We start from the raw sequence: 17,531 nt of genomic DNA, 5'->3' as shown, positions 1-17,531 counted from the left end.
ATAAATAAACTTTAAAAATAAAATAAAAAAGAATTAACCAATACATGCAGCAACATGAATTAATTTCAAAATGATGCTGAGTGAAAGAAGCCAGCTTAAGAAAAAAGTATATACTACAATGGTAACATTTATACAAAATGCAAACTAGTCTATAGTGACAGAAACCTGATCAGTGGTTGTTGTGGTATGGGGCAATGATGGGGAAGGGAGAGAGAAGGATCACAAAGGGGCATTAGAAAAATTGGGGGGATGATGCATATGTTTACTATCTTGATTGTGGTGATGTTTTCACAGATGCATAAATATGTCAAAACTTATCACATTATACACTTTATATATGTGCAGATTGTGGTATGCCAATTGTACCTCAATGAAGCAATCTAAACACACACACAGCTATTATATATAGACTGTCAAAAAACGTATAAAGAATACACAATGGTGGGCTTCCCTGGTGGCGCTGTGATTAAGAATCTGCCTGCCAATGCAGGGCACACGGGTTTGAGCCCTCATCTGGGAAGCTCCCACATGCCACGGAGCAACTAAGCCAGTGCGCCACAACTACTGAGCCTGTGCTCTAGAGACCGCGAGCCACAACTACTGAGCCTGTAGGCCTAGAGCCCTTGCTCCGCAACAAGAGAAGCCACCACGATGAGAAGCCCAGGTACCACAATGAAGAGTAGCCCCCGCTCATCCCAACTAGAGAAAGCCCGCGCGCAGCAACGAAGACCCAATGCAGCCAAAAATATATAAATAAAATACATTTTAAAATATAAAAAGAATACACAATGGGAGCCCTCATACATTGTTGGTGGAAATGTAAAATGGTGCAAATGCTGTGGAAAACGGTTTGGCAGTTCCTCAAAAAGTTAAACACAGAATTACTATGTGACCTAGCAATTCCACACCCAGGTATACATTCAAAAGAACTAAAAACATATGTCCACAAAAAAACTTGTATGTATGTGAATGTTCATAACAACATTATTCACAATAGTGAAAAAAATGGAAGCAACTCAAATGTCAATTGATGACTGGATAAACAAAATGTGATATAATCATACAACGTATTATTAAGCAATAAAAAAGAATAAAGTACCAACACATGCTACAACACCAATCAACTTTATATCATGCTAATTAAGTGAAAGAAGCCAGACACAAAAGGCCACATGTTACATGATTATATTTCTATGAAATGTCCAGAAACAGGCAAATCCATAGACACAGAAAGTGGCTGCCAGGGGGTGAGGGGAGGAGGGAACTGGGACTGACTGCAAATATGTATGGGGTTTCTTTCTGGAATCATGAAAATGTTATGGAATTAGATGGTAGTAATGGTTGTACAACCTTGTGAATATACTAAAAAAAAACCACTGAATTATACACTTTAAAATGGTGAATTCTATCTTATGTGAATTATGTCTCGACGAATAAGTATACACTCAAATAAACTAAATTAGTTTAAAAAAACAACATAAATAACAATCACCAACATATCCACAACTCTGTAAGTAAAAACATTATGAATGAAGTTGAAGCTCCTGCTCCTTGGCATTCTGGTCACCGCCAGCCTTCATTACCACCACATAACAGGTCTTTCCCCACACTTACCCCAAGCTCACTCTTCAGATAAACAGAATAAACAATCCTTGGTTAGGAGAACTAGTTCTTCTACCTCTCCCTGCCTAAAGTCATCAAAGTTCACATGCTTGAACTTCTCCTAATTACCTTCCAACGGGTTCACATTTCATTCCTAACTTCTCTCTGCTTACTGAAATGCTATTCAACCTTCAAGAATCAAAATAAATTCCAATTCATCCATGAAGTGCACCCCAGCCTTCAAAAATTTTTTTTCTAACTCCCACAGAACAGATGCTATAGAAACAATCTGCTTCATAAGTCTTGTTTTCTATGAGGGAAAAGTGCACCAATGCTGACCCTCACCCTCCATTCAGTGGCAGTGTAGAAAACAGACTGAAAGGGGGGCAGGTTTAGTTAAAAGCAAGGAGGTGGGGGCCACTTTAAGGAGATGGCAATGAAGAATTCTATTCTGCATGAGCAAATGAGAAGAGAGGAGGATCAAGTATTTCTTGGAATCTATACTAAGGAAATACTCTCAAGACTGGTGATATACATCACACATGGGCTGTACTTAACAGATCTACAACTTAAATATTAGTTCTCCACTTTCTGTATATTTAGAATATAATAAAAAACTTCATAATAAAAAACTGGAAATAGTCCATAGCAAATTACAGTGTATCCACTGAATGACTATAAAGGAATTTTAATATGGGAAGATATGTAGAAAACCCTAAAGATTCCACCAAAAAACTGATAGAATAAATTAATTCAGCAAAGTAGCAGGATACCAAGTCATCACATAAAAATCAGTTACATTTCTATACACAAACAATGAACAATCTGAAAAGGATATTACAAAAATATTTCCATTTATAATAGCATCAAAAAGAATAAAATACTTAGGAACTAACCAAGAAGGTAAAAGATATATACAATGAAAACTACAAAATATTAATGAAAGAAATTAAAGAAGACAAATAAATGGTAACACATCCCATTTTCATGGACTGGAAGACCTAATACTGTTAAAAAGTCAATAGTACCCGAAGCCATCTACAAAGTCAATGCAATACCTACTGAAATCTCAATGACAAACCCATCCCAAAATTCATATGGAATCTCAAGGGACCCTGAATAACCAAAACAATCTTGAAAAAGAACAAAACTGGAGGACTCACACTTCCTGATTTCAAAACTTACTAGAAGCTACAGTAATCAAAACAGCGTGGTACTGGCATAACACAGATATATAGACCAATGGAATAAAATAGCCCAAAAATTAACTCTTGCATATATGCTCAAGTGATCTTTGGCAAGGGTGCCAAGACCATTTAATGGGGAAAAATCAGTCTTTTCAACAAATAGTGCTAGGAAAACTGGATATCTATGTGCAAAAAAAATGAATTTGGACCCTTAACTAATGCCAGGTACAAAAATTAACTCAAAATGGATCAAAGACCTAAACACAAAACTTAGAACTCGATTCAAAATGGGCAAAGGATTTGAATTGATATTTCTCCAAAGATATACAAATGGTCAATAAGCACATGAAAAGATATTAAACATCACTAATATTAGGGAAGTACAAATCAAAAACACAATGAAATATCATCTCACAGCCATTAGCATGGCTACTTTAGAAAAACAAAACAAAAAGCAGAAAAGTGTAAGCAAGGACGTGAAGAAACTGGAACCCTCGTGCATTGGTGGTGGGACTATAAAATGGTGCAGCCACTATGGAAAACAGTGTGGCACTTCCTCAAAAAATTAAAAATAGAATTACTGTATGATCCAGCAATTCCACTTCTGTGTAAATACCCCCAAAGAACTGAAAGCAGGGACTCAAACCGGTATCTGGGCACCCACATTCCTAGGAGCATTATTCACATGAGCCAAAAGATGGAAACAACTCAATTGTTCATCAACAGATGAATGAAAAGATAAAATGTGATATATACATATACTGGAATATTATCCAGCCTTTAAAAAGGAAGGAAACTGAGACATATGCTACAACATGGATGAACCTTCAGTACATTATGCTAAGTAAAATAAGCCAGTCACAAAAAGACAACTGCTGACTGAATCCACTTATATGAGGTACTCAAACTAGTCAAAATCATAGAGACAGAAAGCAGAATGGTGATTGCCAATAGCTGTGGGTAAGGGAAAATGAGAAGTTTAGAGTTTCTGTTTTACAAGATGAAAAGAGTTGTGGAGACGGATCGTGGTGATGGCTGCACGATGATATAAATGTATTTAATACCACTGAACTGTACACTTAAAAATGGTTACAGTGGTAAATTTTACATTATGTGTATTTTACTACACCTGAAAAAAAGTATATGTAGGAGTTAAACGGTAAGTATGCTTTTTCCATTATTAACCATGCCCTTCCTGATGGAGCACAGGTAATAAACTCAATTTATTCCCAGGGGGTGGGGAATGGCGACACACATAAGGGGGGAAATTCTGTAAGCTCTGTATCAGGCTACATATTTTTAGTATCTAGATAATTCTTGACAATTAGAAAGTCAATCAGGAAAAGACAAACACAAATAAAAAGACGCACAAAGGGCAGGAACAGAAATTCACAAATGGCCAATAAATGTGAAAAAATGTTCAAACATACTAGTAATCAAGGAATGAAACATTAAAGACACAATTTTTCATCTATTAAATTTAGTTTGGGGGGAGATGAAAATAAGGCGTCTTGAACAAGGGGCACTTGTTTCTAATTCACACTCATTGTCTTCACTTCCCCACTCCCATTCAATTACTCCCATCTGTTTCTACCTCCTACTTCTAGTACTCTGGATAATAATACCAATGACCAAACTAATAACCTCTGCGTTGCCAAATCCAAGTAAGCAACTCATTAAACATCTCAGAAGCACTGACGGACCAAGCCTCCATCATCCAGAAACTTCTCTCTTGTGGTTTCCATGACACCAGTCTCCTGCTTTTTTCTCTTACTTCGCTGGCTGTTTCTTCTGTCCTGTGCCCATCTTTTTCCTCTATAAGATTTCCAAGCATTATAATGCCTGAGGCTCACTCAATTTTCACTTCTCTACACTCTTTCCCTAAGTGATCACAAGTAGTCCTATAACTTTGAATATCATCTACATACTGAGTACTCCCAAATTTTTATCTCCAGCTCTAGGTTCTCTTCTGGAAGCTCCAAACCTGTACATCCAACTGCTTCCTCAACATACCAACTTCATATCTAATATACATTTCAAATTTAATACACCCAAAACAGAACTCATGATTTCTCCCACCTCAAATTTCTCTCTTCCATTCTTCTCAGCGAATGCTGCCATCTACTCAAAGTTGTTCAAAACAAGTATCAAAAAGCAAAGAGTTCTCCCTTTCACCAATCTATTTCCAAGTCTTGTTCATTCTACCTCCAAAATATTTGTTAATCTTTCTACTTACTCTTCTCCATCCCCACAATCATGGACCTAGTCCAAGGTACTGTAAACTAACCGATCTTCTAGCTTCCGCTCTTGCCCTCTTCCTCCGCCCAGCAGATTATGCTACTTTCCTTCTTACAGCCTTCAAAAGAGTTCTCATAAAAACTAAATTCCGGGCTTCCCTGGTGGCGCAGTGGTTGAGAGTCCGCCTGACGATGCAGGGGACACGGGTTCGTGCCCTGGCCCGGGAAGATCCCACATGCCGCGGAGCGGCTGGGCCCGTGAGCCATGGCCACTGAGCCTGCGCGTCCCGAGCCTGTGCCCGCAACGGGAGAGGCCACAACAGTGAGAGGCCCGCGTACCGCCAAAAAAAAAAAAAAAAAACACTAAATTCCTAAGAATGGCTTCACCTGCTCCTATCTTTGAAAGAACATACAAAACCAAAAATATACACTCCATGATAATATCTCTGGACAGTAAAACTATGGGTACTTTTCCTCATTTTTCTTGTATTTTTAAATTTTTCTATGATGAATACCTACTACTTGCTTATTAAGAAAGAGGAAATTATATTGCTGAATACTACATAATATTATATTCTTACATGTTAAGGAGAAAAGGGAATGGAAAATTGTAGTTACAACTCCGTAACTGTTACAAGCTTAAAAGAAAACAGTAGCAAACAAATATCAAAATTCTAAGAATGAGGTGTCAGGGCTGTAGAATTACTGGTGATATTTTCCCTCAACATAATTACATTCACAATAGAAAAAAAAAAGTTATGAGATAAACCTCATTGTCTTCTGCAATCTGACCGCAACCCACCAAAGCAGCCTTTCACTCCCACCCCGCACTGTCTCACACCTCTGGTGCTTTAACTCGGGCACCATCTCTAGAGTATCCTCCAACCTTTCTAAATCCTACTCATCCTTCACGGTGGAAGGAGACGATAGGGAAGCCGACAGGTTGGAGAAAGATTCCAGGATTCTTGCTGATAAATCCACAACTTGCCGGTGCTGGGGCCAAATCTCGTCTCCAATCCCATCGCAGGCCACCAGGTTTAACGTGCTAAAAGCTCCCGCCAGTGGGGCCCAGGGGACCCCCATCCCCTCAGAGAGCGCGGTGTCCCTTAAAAAATGACACCCCTCACACACCCAAATTCCGGGTTCCCGCTGCGGAGATTCCCCCGGCACACACACTCACCCCGGACCCAGCCTCCTCCTTCGGATCCTCTCCTCTCGTCAGTCACCCGCCCCCTCCCTCCCTCCCCTCAGCCAGGGTGCCAGCGCGTCCGGCGGGGTGGGGGAAGGGCGCGCACGTGCCCGCGCCGCCCCCGCCCAGACAATGCCCGGGAGAACGGAGCGCGCGCCCGGCGGTCCCATCCCGCTCCCGCCAACACTCACCCTTTTTCCGGGTCTCCGGCTGAAGCACAGGCCCCGCCGGGCGCCGCGAGAGGGTACGGGGGAGGGGAGGCAACGGGCCAAGCCCCGCGGAGCCGCCCCGCCACGAGGCCCCAGCGACCCCGGAGCCCGCGGAAGCACACTGCTCAGCAGAGCCCGCCCGACCCGTCCGGCCCGGACGTCACCAGCAAGGGCGGTGGCGACGCGCGCGGTTCCGGGGGCGGAGTTCGCAAGGTTGTGGGCGGGGCCGGGGCGGGGTTGAGGCTGTCCTAGACTCTCACCCCGGGCCGGGACGCGCTGGCCCACACTGCCCAGCCCTGCCCCGCTACCTGGGGAGCATGGGCGCCGGTTCTGGTAAAGGCACCATCATATATTATTTTCCTCCTTAGAGAAAGATGGCGAGTTCCAGCCCAAAGACAGAATATTCATTCTGCCGGCATTTATGAAGCTTCTACAGCAAGGACCACAGTAGCTATGATTTTTGTATGTGTCATCTTGTACCAAGCTTTGTGCTCTGTGCTAGGGATACAAATAACTATAGTTATTACTAACCTATTTTACAGATGCAGAAACTGAGGCTCGGAAAGGTTATCTAGGTCATACAACTAGTGAGTAACAATCCATCAAGTACTGTTTTCCACCTAAATATCTCTTGAGCCCAACCTTCCCTTTCCTTCTCCCTGTACCACCCTAGAGTAGACCCCATCATCTCTCTGCCCAAGGCCACCGTAGCCTCCCATGTGGTCTCCAGGTATCTATTTCTGTCCCCCTCCAATCTGTTTTCCTCACTACGTAAAGATTTACCATTGGAATGACCAAGGTCTAGAGGGGTTCACTTTATAATTTGTTTTTCACTTTACGTATATGTTATCAATTTTTTGGATGTGTTTAATAAAAATGTTTTAAAGGATTTACTCGTATATCTCCAATTGCAAGCCCAGTGCATTGCACATAGTATGCACTCAAGAAGTATTTGTTGAATAAATGAATAGTAGGGCCAGGAACTTACTCCAAAGCCCTGCATGATAAGGAAATAGAGGGATTTATAAAATGTCACTGTTGGCCTCCTGACCTTAATGTCTATTAAGGGTAAAGGCAGATTAACAATATTTGTTCAACAAATTTTTTGTGTGTTTCTATTCTATGTCCTGGCACTGTGTGCCCAGCACTATGTTAGATACTGAGGATCAGAAATGAACAAAACAGTTTCTGCCCTTGTGAAATTTACCGTCAATCTAATCTGAAAGGCCAGGAAAGGACTCTCTTAGCTTTAAGCTAAAACCCAAAGAGAGAATGAGAATCAGGGAGATAAAAATAAATTTCATGGAGAAAGAGGTAGGGTAAGTGGTCAGCATGGGCATGTCTGTATTCTCCTACTTTGGGGGTCTAACCCTGAGGCAGGGGCTTAGAAATATCCAGCTGAGTGTGGAGGAGGCTAGAAGCCCACTTCTCCTGGCTCAGCTTGGAAGGCTGCCCAATTCTGGCAGAAGTCTCATGTTGAGCAGGGCTTAGGAGCAGACAGTAGCATTAGTGAGAAAGAGGAATCTGAGATAGTGCTGCTGGGTGTCCACAATTTGCAGATGGTGTGCCAGAAACCCAGACTTCTCTTATGCCTTCTGCCAGGCAAGCAGAAAGTAGCATGGGTGAGAGCCATGGACAGGCCAATGGGCACTGTGCCAGGGGCCAGGTGATCCTTAACCAGAGGCTTTATGGTGGACTAATTGGCAGGTAATGATGTGGCTAAGACCCCAAGGATGGGCAGAGCTAAAAACCCCAGCAAGAGCTGAAGTGCTCCCAGGTCAGCTGGTGAGAGGAGCAGGGATGAAGGAGTCGGGGTGGGAAGGTGAGACATCAGACTCTCAAGGTGCTGAAGCAACAGATCATGAGCTTGACAGCCAACAACCTCAGCAGTTGATGCCAGTAGGGCCCTGGTGACCAGGTGTGACTAGGCACATGGCTGCAAAGGCCAGTGAGGACCCAAGCTATGGCTCACATCTCTGCACACAGATCTGAGACCCATCTGGCCACTCCCTCGAAGCTTCCCTTTGATCCCACAGGCCATCTTGGGAAGTCAAGAGTGGGGAGGGGGGCTTCCCTGGTGGCGCAGTGGTTGAGAGTCCGCCTGCCGATGCAGGGCACACGGGTTCGTGCCCTGGTCTGGGAAGATCCCACATGCCGCGGAGCGGCTGGGCCCGTGAGCCATGGCCGCTGAGCCTGCGCGTCCGGAGCCTGTGCTCCACAACGGGAGAGGCCACAACAGTGAGAGGCCCGCGTACCACAAAAAAAAAAAAAATGATTAAAAAAAAAAAAAAAAGTGGGGAGGGTAAGTTCTGATAGGACTACAACTTTCAATTGACTGAATATTTACCCAAAATGAGATGGTTTAAGACCATATAACTTTCACTGGCAAGTTGTTTTTGTTTGTTTCTCCAGAGTATTTTTTTTAATCGAATGAAAGATTCTTGAAATGCTATAGTGCTTTACGATTTTCAAAAGTTTCACACACGTGATTTCATGTAATTCCATAATAACCCTTTTTCCCCCCTACCCCTATATTGCCTCTCCCCCTTCCCTCTCCCCACTGGTAACCACTAGTTTGTTCTCTATATATGTGAGTCTGCTTCTTTCTTATTTTATTCACTAGTTTGTTGTATTTTTAAGATTCCACATATAAATGATATCATACAGTATTTGCCTTTCTCTGTGTGACTTATCTTACTTAGCATAATGCCCTCCAAGTCCATCCATGTTGCTGCAAATGGCAAAATTTCATGGCTGAGTGAAATTTTATGGCTGAGTAGTATGGCAAGCTTAAATTTAGCCCACTCCCCAACAGGAATGAAAACCCACCAGAAAGTTTTCATCATTTAAAGAGAAATAACAGCTACGGATTTGTATACATACGCACACAGTGTGTACATTTCAGTAACAGAAATAAGCTCTATGAAGCAAATGGGCAGGGTGCTAAGAGAGCACAGCACAGGGGGACCAAATTTAATATGGAGGTAGAAAAAGCCTCCCTGAAAACATATTAAGTGAAACTGAAAGCAGTAGGAGCTGTCGGGTCACGATAAAGCCTAAGACAAAGTGAGAGAAGTTCAGGGTAACTTAAGAGCAGAGTGGCTGGGTTTGGGGCTGAGTCAGGCAAGAACAAGATGGTGCAGGTAGGTGGTGTTAAGATTTTTATCTTTACCTTAAGAACAACAGGAAGTCATCAAAGTATTTTAAGCAAGGGAGTAATGTACTCAACTTGCCCTTTTAAGGTAATATATTCGACCTAGCAAATGGGTGGGGAATGACTGGAGGGGTGTGTGAACAAAGAAGCAGCCACACAGTTGGAAAGCAATTTGATCATCCAGGTGAAAAATGAGGGTACCTTACAGTGGGCAGCGGAGATGGAGGGAAGCTACCGAGAGACTTGGTAATGAACGGGGAGAAGACCAGGGAAGTGAGAAAAAGCAGCCCCAGCCTTCAAGCAGATGGTGCCCTGCAGTGGAGCCCACGGCTGGAGATTGGATTTCAGGCCCCTCCTTGGCCAGGCCTCCTGCACTGGAGGGGGGCCTGGAAGGAGAAGATTAGGAGAAGAACCGAGGGGGACTGGTTTCTGGAGTTGGCAGATGGTGGACGGTGATGCCATTTACTGAGAGGAGACAGACTGAAGGGAGAACAGATTTTCTATGTTGGGGGTAGTGGTAAGTGAATCAAGAATTCTTGGGACATTTTAAGTTTAAGACATCTACCTGAAGACATTAAACAGGCATCTGTGCACACAATTCTGGGGCTCAGAGAACTGGTGGGTAGCACTGTCAATGTACCCTTGTCAGCAGGTAGTTCTGAGAGCTGATGAGATTGGAGAAAAGACAGCACAGTTCAGAGGGGTTGCACAGTCACAGCCCATAATGTCACACTTTGCTTTATACAAGACAACATTCCAAATGTTGAGAAATATCACATAATAACCTGGATTTCCCCTTCTATGAAAAATCAAGGGACTTCCCTGGTGGCACAGTGATTAAGAATCCGCCTGCCAGTGCAGGGGACACGGGTTCGAACCGTGGTCTGGGAAGATCCCACATGCCGCAGAGCAACTAAGTCCGCGCGCCACAACTACTGAGCCTACGCTCTAGAGCCCGTGCACCAAAACTACTGAAGCCCGTGTGCCTAGAGCCCGCGCTCCGCAACAGGGAAGCCACCGCAATGAGAAGCTCGTGCACCACAACGAAGAGTAGCCCCCGCTTGCCGCAACTAGAGAAAGCCCGCACGCGGCAGCAGACCCAATGCAGCCAAAAATAAATAAATAAAATTTAAAAAAAGGAAAAATCAAGCTGTGGTAACCTGGGCCCACATTGCTATAATTAGATACTAGCTAACACTATGAACCAGGCAGTGTTCCAGGCACTTCACAAATTTAATCTTAGTAACAACTTGATTTTTATGGTTCATACTTCGTAAGAGAAAACGGAAGCACAGAAAGGTTGAGTAACTTATCAGAGAGCTAAGAAGTTGTGGAGCTGGGTTGCAGCTGGGAGCAGACCCAGGCTATCTGGCACCAGGGCCTGAGGGCTTAGACACCTTGGGTGCAGCTGGGAAGCTGCAATCCCATTTAGAAAAGCCCTGTTGCCTGCAGGGCATGGTCCCACCACTTCCTATTGTTTTCCTGTCCCCGGCAAACCCCATCCCAGTCTGAGCATCGGTTGCCATTTATTGTTTTATTTGCACTGCTGTTTTCTGATATTGGAGAATTATTTATCTATACTAAGTAGAATATTAAAAATATTAAAGGCATCTAACTTCCATGGGTAAGAATTTTAAAATTGCTTATGTGTGAAATTTGTTTGTATGTTATCCGGTCAGATAGAATTGATAAAAACAGGTTAGTATTTAGGTTAAATATGTATGAGAAACTCATAACTATGTTTCCGTGCTTCTGAAACAGTCACGCTTCTGATACATACTTGGGATCTATCATTCCCAAGTATAAAAGATGAAAATGACACAGAGCGAAGGCAACATAATATTAAATAACTAACTTTTCAATTTCAGACAGTTTTATTTAGATAAGGTTGATCTGAGACTGAGGTCTTGGGAGACTTTGACAGTATGCTTAAACTTAGTTTCAAGTCTTGGGGGAAAAATACGGTTTATGTCAGTTTGGGGTCTTACAGTCTCTCAAGTGGAAGAGGGGGTGGGGTGACTTCGATCGCTCACCAGTCCCTTCCTTAGTAAAAGTGTGAGAGGAGGGAGGTGGGGGTGAATGTTAAACGTACAGTATTAATGAAAGGAAAAGCAACAATTATTAAAGTTAGTCAAGAAGGTTCTAGGAATGATGGCACTGACCCAGGAGAAGGAGCTGCTATTTGGAAGGGAGGCTCACTCTGGGAGCTGCAGCCCCCAGCTTCTTGCAGGGCTCCACTGGAGGGGAGGGGTGGGGCAGACTGAAAGCAGCAATCAGATAACCAAGGAAAGCCTGGGAAGTGTGGTGAGGCTCAGGCTCTGTCTGAGAGTGGGAGGGGAATCTGGCTCAGATGGACAATTTTGCTAAGCTCTGCCCCAGAGGTCCCCAGGCTGGAAGTATCCTCCTGGCCTCCACCCTGGGAAGACCAACCACCCTTCTGAAGATTAACAGGGACCCCTGGAGCCCTTGTGGTCATGAGGTTCCCCTACCAGAATGCGGTCACTAATTAGACTTCTAAAATGAGAACCTCACACGTACAGTGCCAAGCAAACTGTTAAAGTAGTTAGTGCCTGGGAATTATGCTCGGGTTGTTAAAAATAAATGATTGTCCACAACCAAGTCCAAACAAGAAACCAAACGTCTGGTTGGCCTTTTTGGATTTTGACAAAACTATATCTCACCCTTGAAGATCTTACTGGACCCCATCCTAACCCACAAAGAATCCATGCACTGTGCTTCTCCTCTGTGTGGATTGGGCAGTCACCACAAATGCAGACTTGGGGAATGGGGAAGATGATGCAAAACATTTTCACTGGTGTAAAAAAAAAAATGGGTATTTGCCCTGAAAGGAAACTTTCTATGGTTGGAAGTGGTTGGGTTCTCTGTATTTGTTTCATATGAAAGTGAAGATGAGGAGAACTTGGAACTCTCGTACATTACTGATGCAAATGGAAAAGGGTGCAGCCGCTTTGGCAAACAGCTTGGCAGTTTCTCACAATGTTAAACACAGAGTTATCATGTGTCCCTGCAGTTACACTCCTAGGCAAATACCCAGGAGAAATGAAGCATATGTCCACACTGTATTTGTACAGGAATGTTCATAGCAAAAGCATGTATCTCAATAAGGTTGTTTAAATAAAAAATTAAAAAAAAGAAGTCATCTCTGGGCACAGGCTAAAAATATCTGAAAATTACTTGTAAAGTTAACATAAATATACAATTTCAGCTGTAATATGATTTGATTGTGGTGGAATCTAGACAATGTAAAAAGGGGAATGTACAAAAGTAGTCCTGCTTAAACTTCTGGGTCAAGCTTTAAAGACCGAAGACTTCTGATTTTAATTTGGTTACATTGCCTTATATCTTTCATCAGCTGTTAGGTGTCTAGTTAATACAATACTGTGATATTTTCATTTATTGTTTATTGTTTTTAAAGTGGTTTTCTACACTACAGCCCTCTGTTATTAAAGGTAAATAATGACACTAGTGCTAAGCTTATTAATTTGTTGACAGAATTTTTTATATACTTTAATTTTCTTGATGGTATCTACTTATATTATCCTCTGGTAGCTTTTATCATGATCTTTTCCTGGCTTCCTATTTTATGGCTCATCTGCTCTAGAAATGCTCCGCAAATGCCCTCAGTCAAGAGGTATAGTCCTGGCTGTAAACAGCCCTCATTCCCAAATATAATAAGAGGCCTCTGGTGGCCTAGATGAAGCCAAAACAAATAATATTGCATATACATCAGGTTTCGAAAAGCAGTTACTGCCCAGAGTGCTATCCTGTTGACCCTGATATTGGGAGGCTTATTTGGCCTGTACCATGGGGCACCCAATGGTAGATTGTGGGATGTTGCCCCTGTAGTCAGATCTTGGATTCTTAAAATGCAAGTGAACAGGGGATTTTAGTTGGGAAGGGTAATCGTCTACAAATTGACCTTGGCAGTGAGACATACCACCTGCATAATAACTATTATTCTCCAAACACTTATACTTTTTTTTTTTTTTTTTGTAGCAGTACGCAGGCCTCTCACTGTTGTGGCCTCTCCCATTGCAGAGCACAGGCTCCGGACGTGCAGGCTCAGCGGCCATGGCTCATGGGCCCAGCCACTCCGCGGCATGTGGGATCTTCTCAGACCAGGGCACGAACCCACGTCCCCTGCATCGGCAGGAGGACTCTCAACCACTGCGCCACCAGGGAAGCTCTAAACTCATACTTTATATGGCCATTATGTTTCTCCTTCTGTGCTTACAAAATGCCTTATTCATATGTTCAGAGTAAACTCATCCGGGTTTGGTGTCCCCAGCTGAGCGTCAGATAATGTCAGAACAGTCATAAATGTGCCTAGAGAAGAATTGTTCACATTATAAAAGGAACAAAAGGAGGGGAAACTGTCAGTTTTCTGAGCTGCTTTGTATTCTATTCACTATAGAAAACACTAACTGGAGAATTTCAGTAGTCAGAGTTTGTGTATAGAATGAGTTTGGATCTTCATAGCCCAAAATGCAGGCAGTCTGTTGTAAAGATAAAAAAAAAAAAACCATAATATTGGGAATGATAGCTGGGAAAGCTCCTTTTTGTTTTGTTTTGCTTTGTTTTTTGACTCAATTTTATATGGCTTGTACAGCGTTGACATTTATATTTTGTGTAAAAGATTTATTTATGCAACAGCACAGGGCTGAGAAGCTGTGCCTCTCCTTGGCCCCCTTCGTCACTGTGTCTCTCTCCTTGGAACTCTCCTTTTAGATGTGGCATACATGACAGCTTGGCAGATGTCACATCCACTCCCAACCCTTTTTCCCTTGCCTTCTTCTATAGAAGCCAGAAAGTTAAACACTCAATTTCCTACCCTCCCTTGAAGCCAGGAGAGACCATGTGACTCAGTTGTAGCCAAGAAGATGAAACCGCAAGTTCAGTGAATAAAAAGAGAGACTCCCAAAGAAAGGGGAGAGTTGTAGCTAGTCCTGCCTCAGCCTCTCTGTCCCCTTCTTCCTGCCTTGAGTTTGGATGTGATGCCTGAAAGAACGGCAGCCATCTTTCAACCATGGAGTTTCAAGCCAACACCTTAAAAACGGGACAGAAAGAAAGCTGGAGCCTGGGTCTTTTATGATGGTACCAGGCCTGGGCTGCCAACTTGCTATGTAAGAAAAACATCATTTGTTTGTTTAAACAACTTGTGGCCAGACTTTCTGTTATTTTCAGCCAACCACATTCCTTTATGACACACGAGATTTCTTCAATGTGCTTCTTTCCTATTCTCAACTTCTCAGATGGCTCTTTCTCAGTCTCCACCCCCAGCTCCTCTTTCTCTGCCTATGCCTGAATACTGAGATTTCTGTGTCTTCTCTGCTTGTTCTATTATCATTTCTTGAATAATTTTATCCATGGGCACAGCTTCAACAGCCCCTTACATACCAACAAGTTCCAAATCTAGATCATAAATTTGGGCCTCCAACCTGAACCTGGACCATTATTTTCAAGTGCATTTAAGACATTTCCCTTTGTATGGCCCGGAAGCAAATTCCACCTATCCATAATTAAACTCATTTTTTTCCCCAGCCAAGGCTTACTTTTCTCCCTTCTCTTACTATTTTGATTAGTTTCACCACCCACTCAGTTATCTGAGATAGAAACTTTGGAATCATCCACTCCTTGTTTACCTTCACAAGTCACATCCAGTTAGTCTCCAGGTGTTACTGAATCCATCTCTTAAATTCTTCTTAGGTCTCTCTCTCTCCTTTATTCCCTCACCATTGCCCTGGTCCAGGTGCCCACCCTCTCCACCTGGACTTCTACCCTCTCCTCCTAATTGGTTGTGCTGCCTTCCTACTCTCCCTATCTAGTGTGTTTCAACCACTGGGGTCAACTTTCTAGAACACATCTGATCACTTCACTCTACTATTTAAAACACCTCAGTGCCTTGGCCCCATTACCTAGGGCCAGTGGTTCTCAAATTTTACTGTGTACCCGCATAACCTGAAGGACTCGTTTAAACATAGATTGCTGGGCCACTCCTCCGGAGTTTCTGATCCAGTAGGTCTGGGGTGGGTCCTAAAACGTATATTCCTAACAAGTTTGAGTATGGTGCTGATCAGGGACCACATTTTGAGAACCACTGGTCTAGGCTAAAATTAAAACTCTTTAACATCAGGTTTAAATCATTTACAACCTACCTTCCCAGTTTCTGGCCGCTGCTCACCACGTTCCATAAGTTTTTTTGGGTTTTTTTTGGCTGCACAGCATGCAGGATCTTAGTTCCCCGACCGGGGATCGAACCCTATCCCCCTGCAGTGGAAACATGGAGTCTTAACAACTGGACCACCAGGGAAGTCCCCGTAAGTTATTTCTGAGGTCACCTGCCACCCTTATGTCAAGGTCTCAAATCATTCTCTTCCCCGTGTCTGGAATGCACATCCCCCTTCTCATTCCTGGCAAACTCCCTACCAGTTCTTCAAGGAAAGTCCAGCTCCGGCTTCCCTACTGAAGAATTAATTTACTGCTTCCTCCTCTACACTCTTTTGGCACTTCATACACAGGGTACTTTAGAGTCTTGCTACTTAACTGGTGGTCCTCAACCAACACTAGGGCCATCACCTGGGAGCTTGTTAGAAAAGCAGAGTTTCAGGCTCCACCCCAGACCTATTGAATCAGAATCTGCAATTTAACAGGATCCCCAGATGATTCCCATGCCAGCTGAAGTGTGAGAAGCACTGCTGTGCAGGGCCTTGTGATTGATAGATGCTCTGATGACAGTATTTCCTTTAGTTCCTCCAGCATTCCCATGGCTCGTTATTATTGTCCACGATTTAAAAAGAGGAAACAGAGGCTGGTAGTAGCAGAGCTGCGATTCAAACCCAGGGCCGTCAGGCTTCAAAAATCTGTGCTTGCTCTCCATACTATACCCATCATCTGCCTATTACTGGTCTTCACACATAGTATTGTAATTATCTATCCATAAGTCAGCTCCCTGTCCAGGTAAGGAGATGCTGAGCGGGGCAAAGTCCTATTGTCTCTAGAAATCAAGGAAGAAAACTGCACTGGAAACAAGGAAGAACCTTTGTTCTTTCTCACTGTCAACTACAGTTCTAATAGCAACTTTGGGTAGGATGAGGTTCCTGAAAGAGTTTATACAAATTTTAAAAATATAGAAGCCTTATTGAGATATAATTCATAAATCATATAATTAACTCAAAGTATACAATTCAATGGTTTGTAGTAAATATATTCACAGAAGTGTGCAATCACTACCCCAAAACAAACCACATGCCAATTAGCAGTCGCTCTCCATTTCCCCCAGACCCTCCATCTCTAGGCAGCCACCAACCAACCTCTGTCTCTATAGATTTGCCTATTCTGGGTGTTTCATATGAATGGAATTGTACAATAGGTGGCCTTTTGTGACTGGCTTCTTCCACTTAGCATAATGCTTTTAAAATTCAGTCATGCTGTAGCATGTATCAGTTCTCTTTTCCTTTTTATTGATGAATGAAATTCCACTTTTTATTTATCCATTCATCAGTTGATAGACCTCTGAGTCGCTTCCACCTTTTGGCTGTTACAAATAAATAATGCTGCTGTTGAAGTTTTGGTGTGGATATATGTTTTTATTTCTCTTGGATACTCACCTAGGAGCTTGGTTATGTGGTAACTCTATGTTTGACTTTCTGAGGAGCAGCAAGACTGTTTTCCAAGGTGCTGTACCATTTTACATACTCAGCAGCAGTGTATGAGGATTCCATTTTTCCTACATCCTTGTCAACATTTGTTATTATCTGTCTTTTTAAAAAATTCAATTTATTTAAACTAAAAAAAAAAAAAACCACCCCAAAGCCTGTGTTTTTTATTATAGTCATTTTAGTGGGTATGAAGTGGTAGCTCATTGTGGTTTTGATTTGCATTTCCCTAATAACTAATGATATTGAGCATCTTTGCTTATTGGCCATTTGTATA

At 42.8% G+C, this 17,531-nt stretch overlaps 1 protein-coding gene across 9 annotated transcripts in view; it reads right to left on the bottom strand.

Annotated features, from left to right (window-relative positions):
- The window catches only part of YEATS2 (YEATS domain containing 2), a 109,338-nt gene extending 102,740 nt beyond the window's left edge, over positions 1–6,598 (bottom strand). For 7 of the 9 annotated variants that reach the window (XM_033403128.2, XM_033403131.2, XM_033403127.2 and 4 more), the window contains exon 1: positions 6,407–6,597. The gene's annotated coding sequence lies outside the window, so the exon portion shown is untranslated. Of the gene's footprint in view, positions 1–6,406 lie in introns of all 9 variants that reach the window. The other 2 variants (XM_033403135.2, XM_033403136.2) reach the window with 1 other exon arrangement.
- Between the last annotated feature and the right edge of the window lie 10,933 nt (positions 6,599–17,531).

The sequence above is a fragment of the Orcinus orca genome, chromosome 5 (genome assembly GCF_937001465.1).
Source record: "Orcinus orca chromosome 5, mOrcOrc1.1, whole genome shotgun sequence".
In the NCBI taxonomy this organism is placed as follows: Eukaryota; Metazoa; Chordata; class Mammalia; order Artiodactyla; family Delphinidae; genus Orcinus; species Orcinus orca.
Note: the sequence above shows the minus strand (reverse complement) of the source record. Positions and strands in the feature narration are given on the sequence as shown.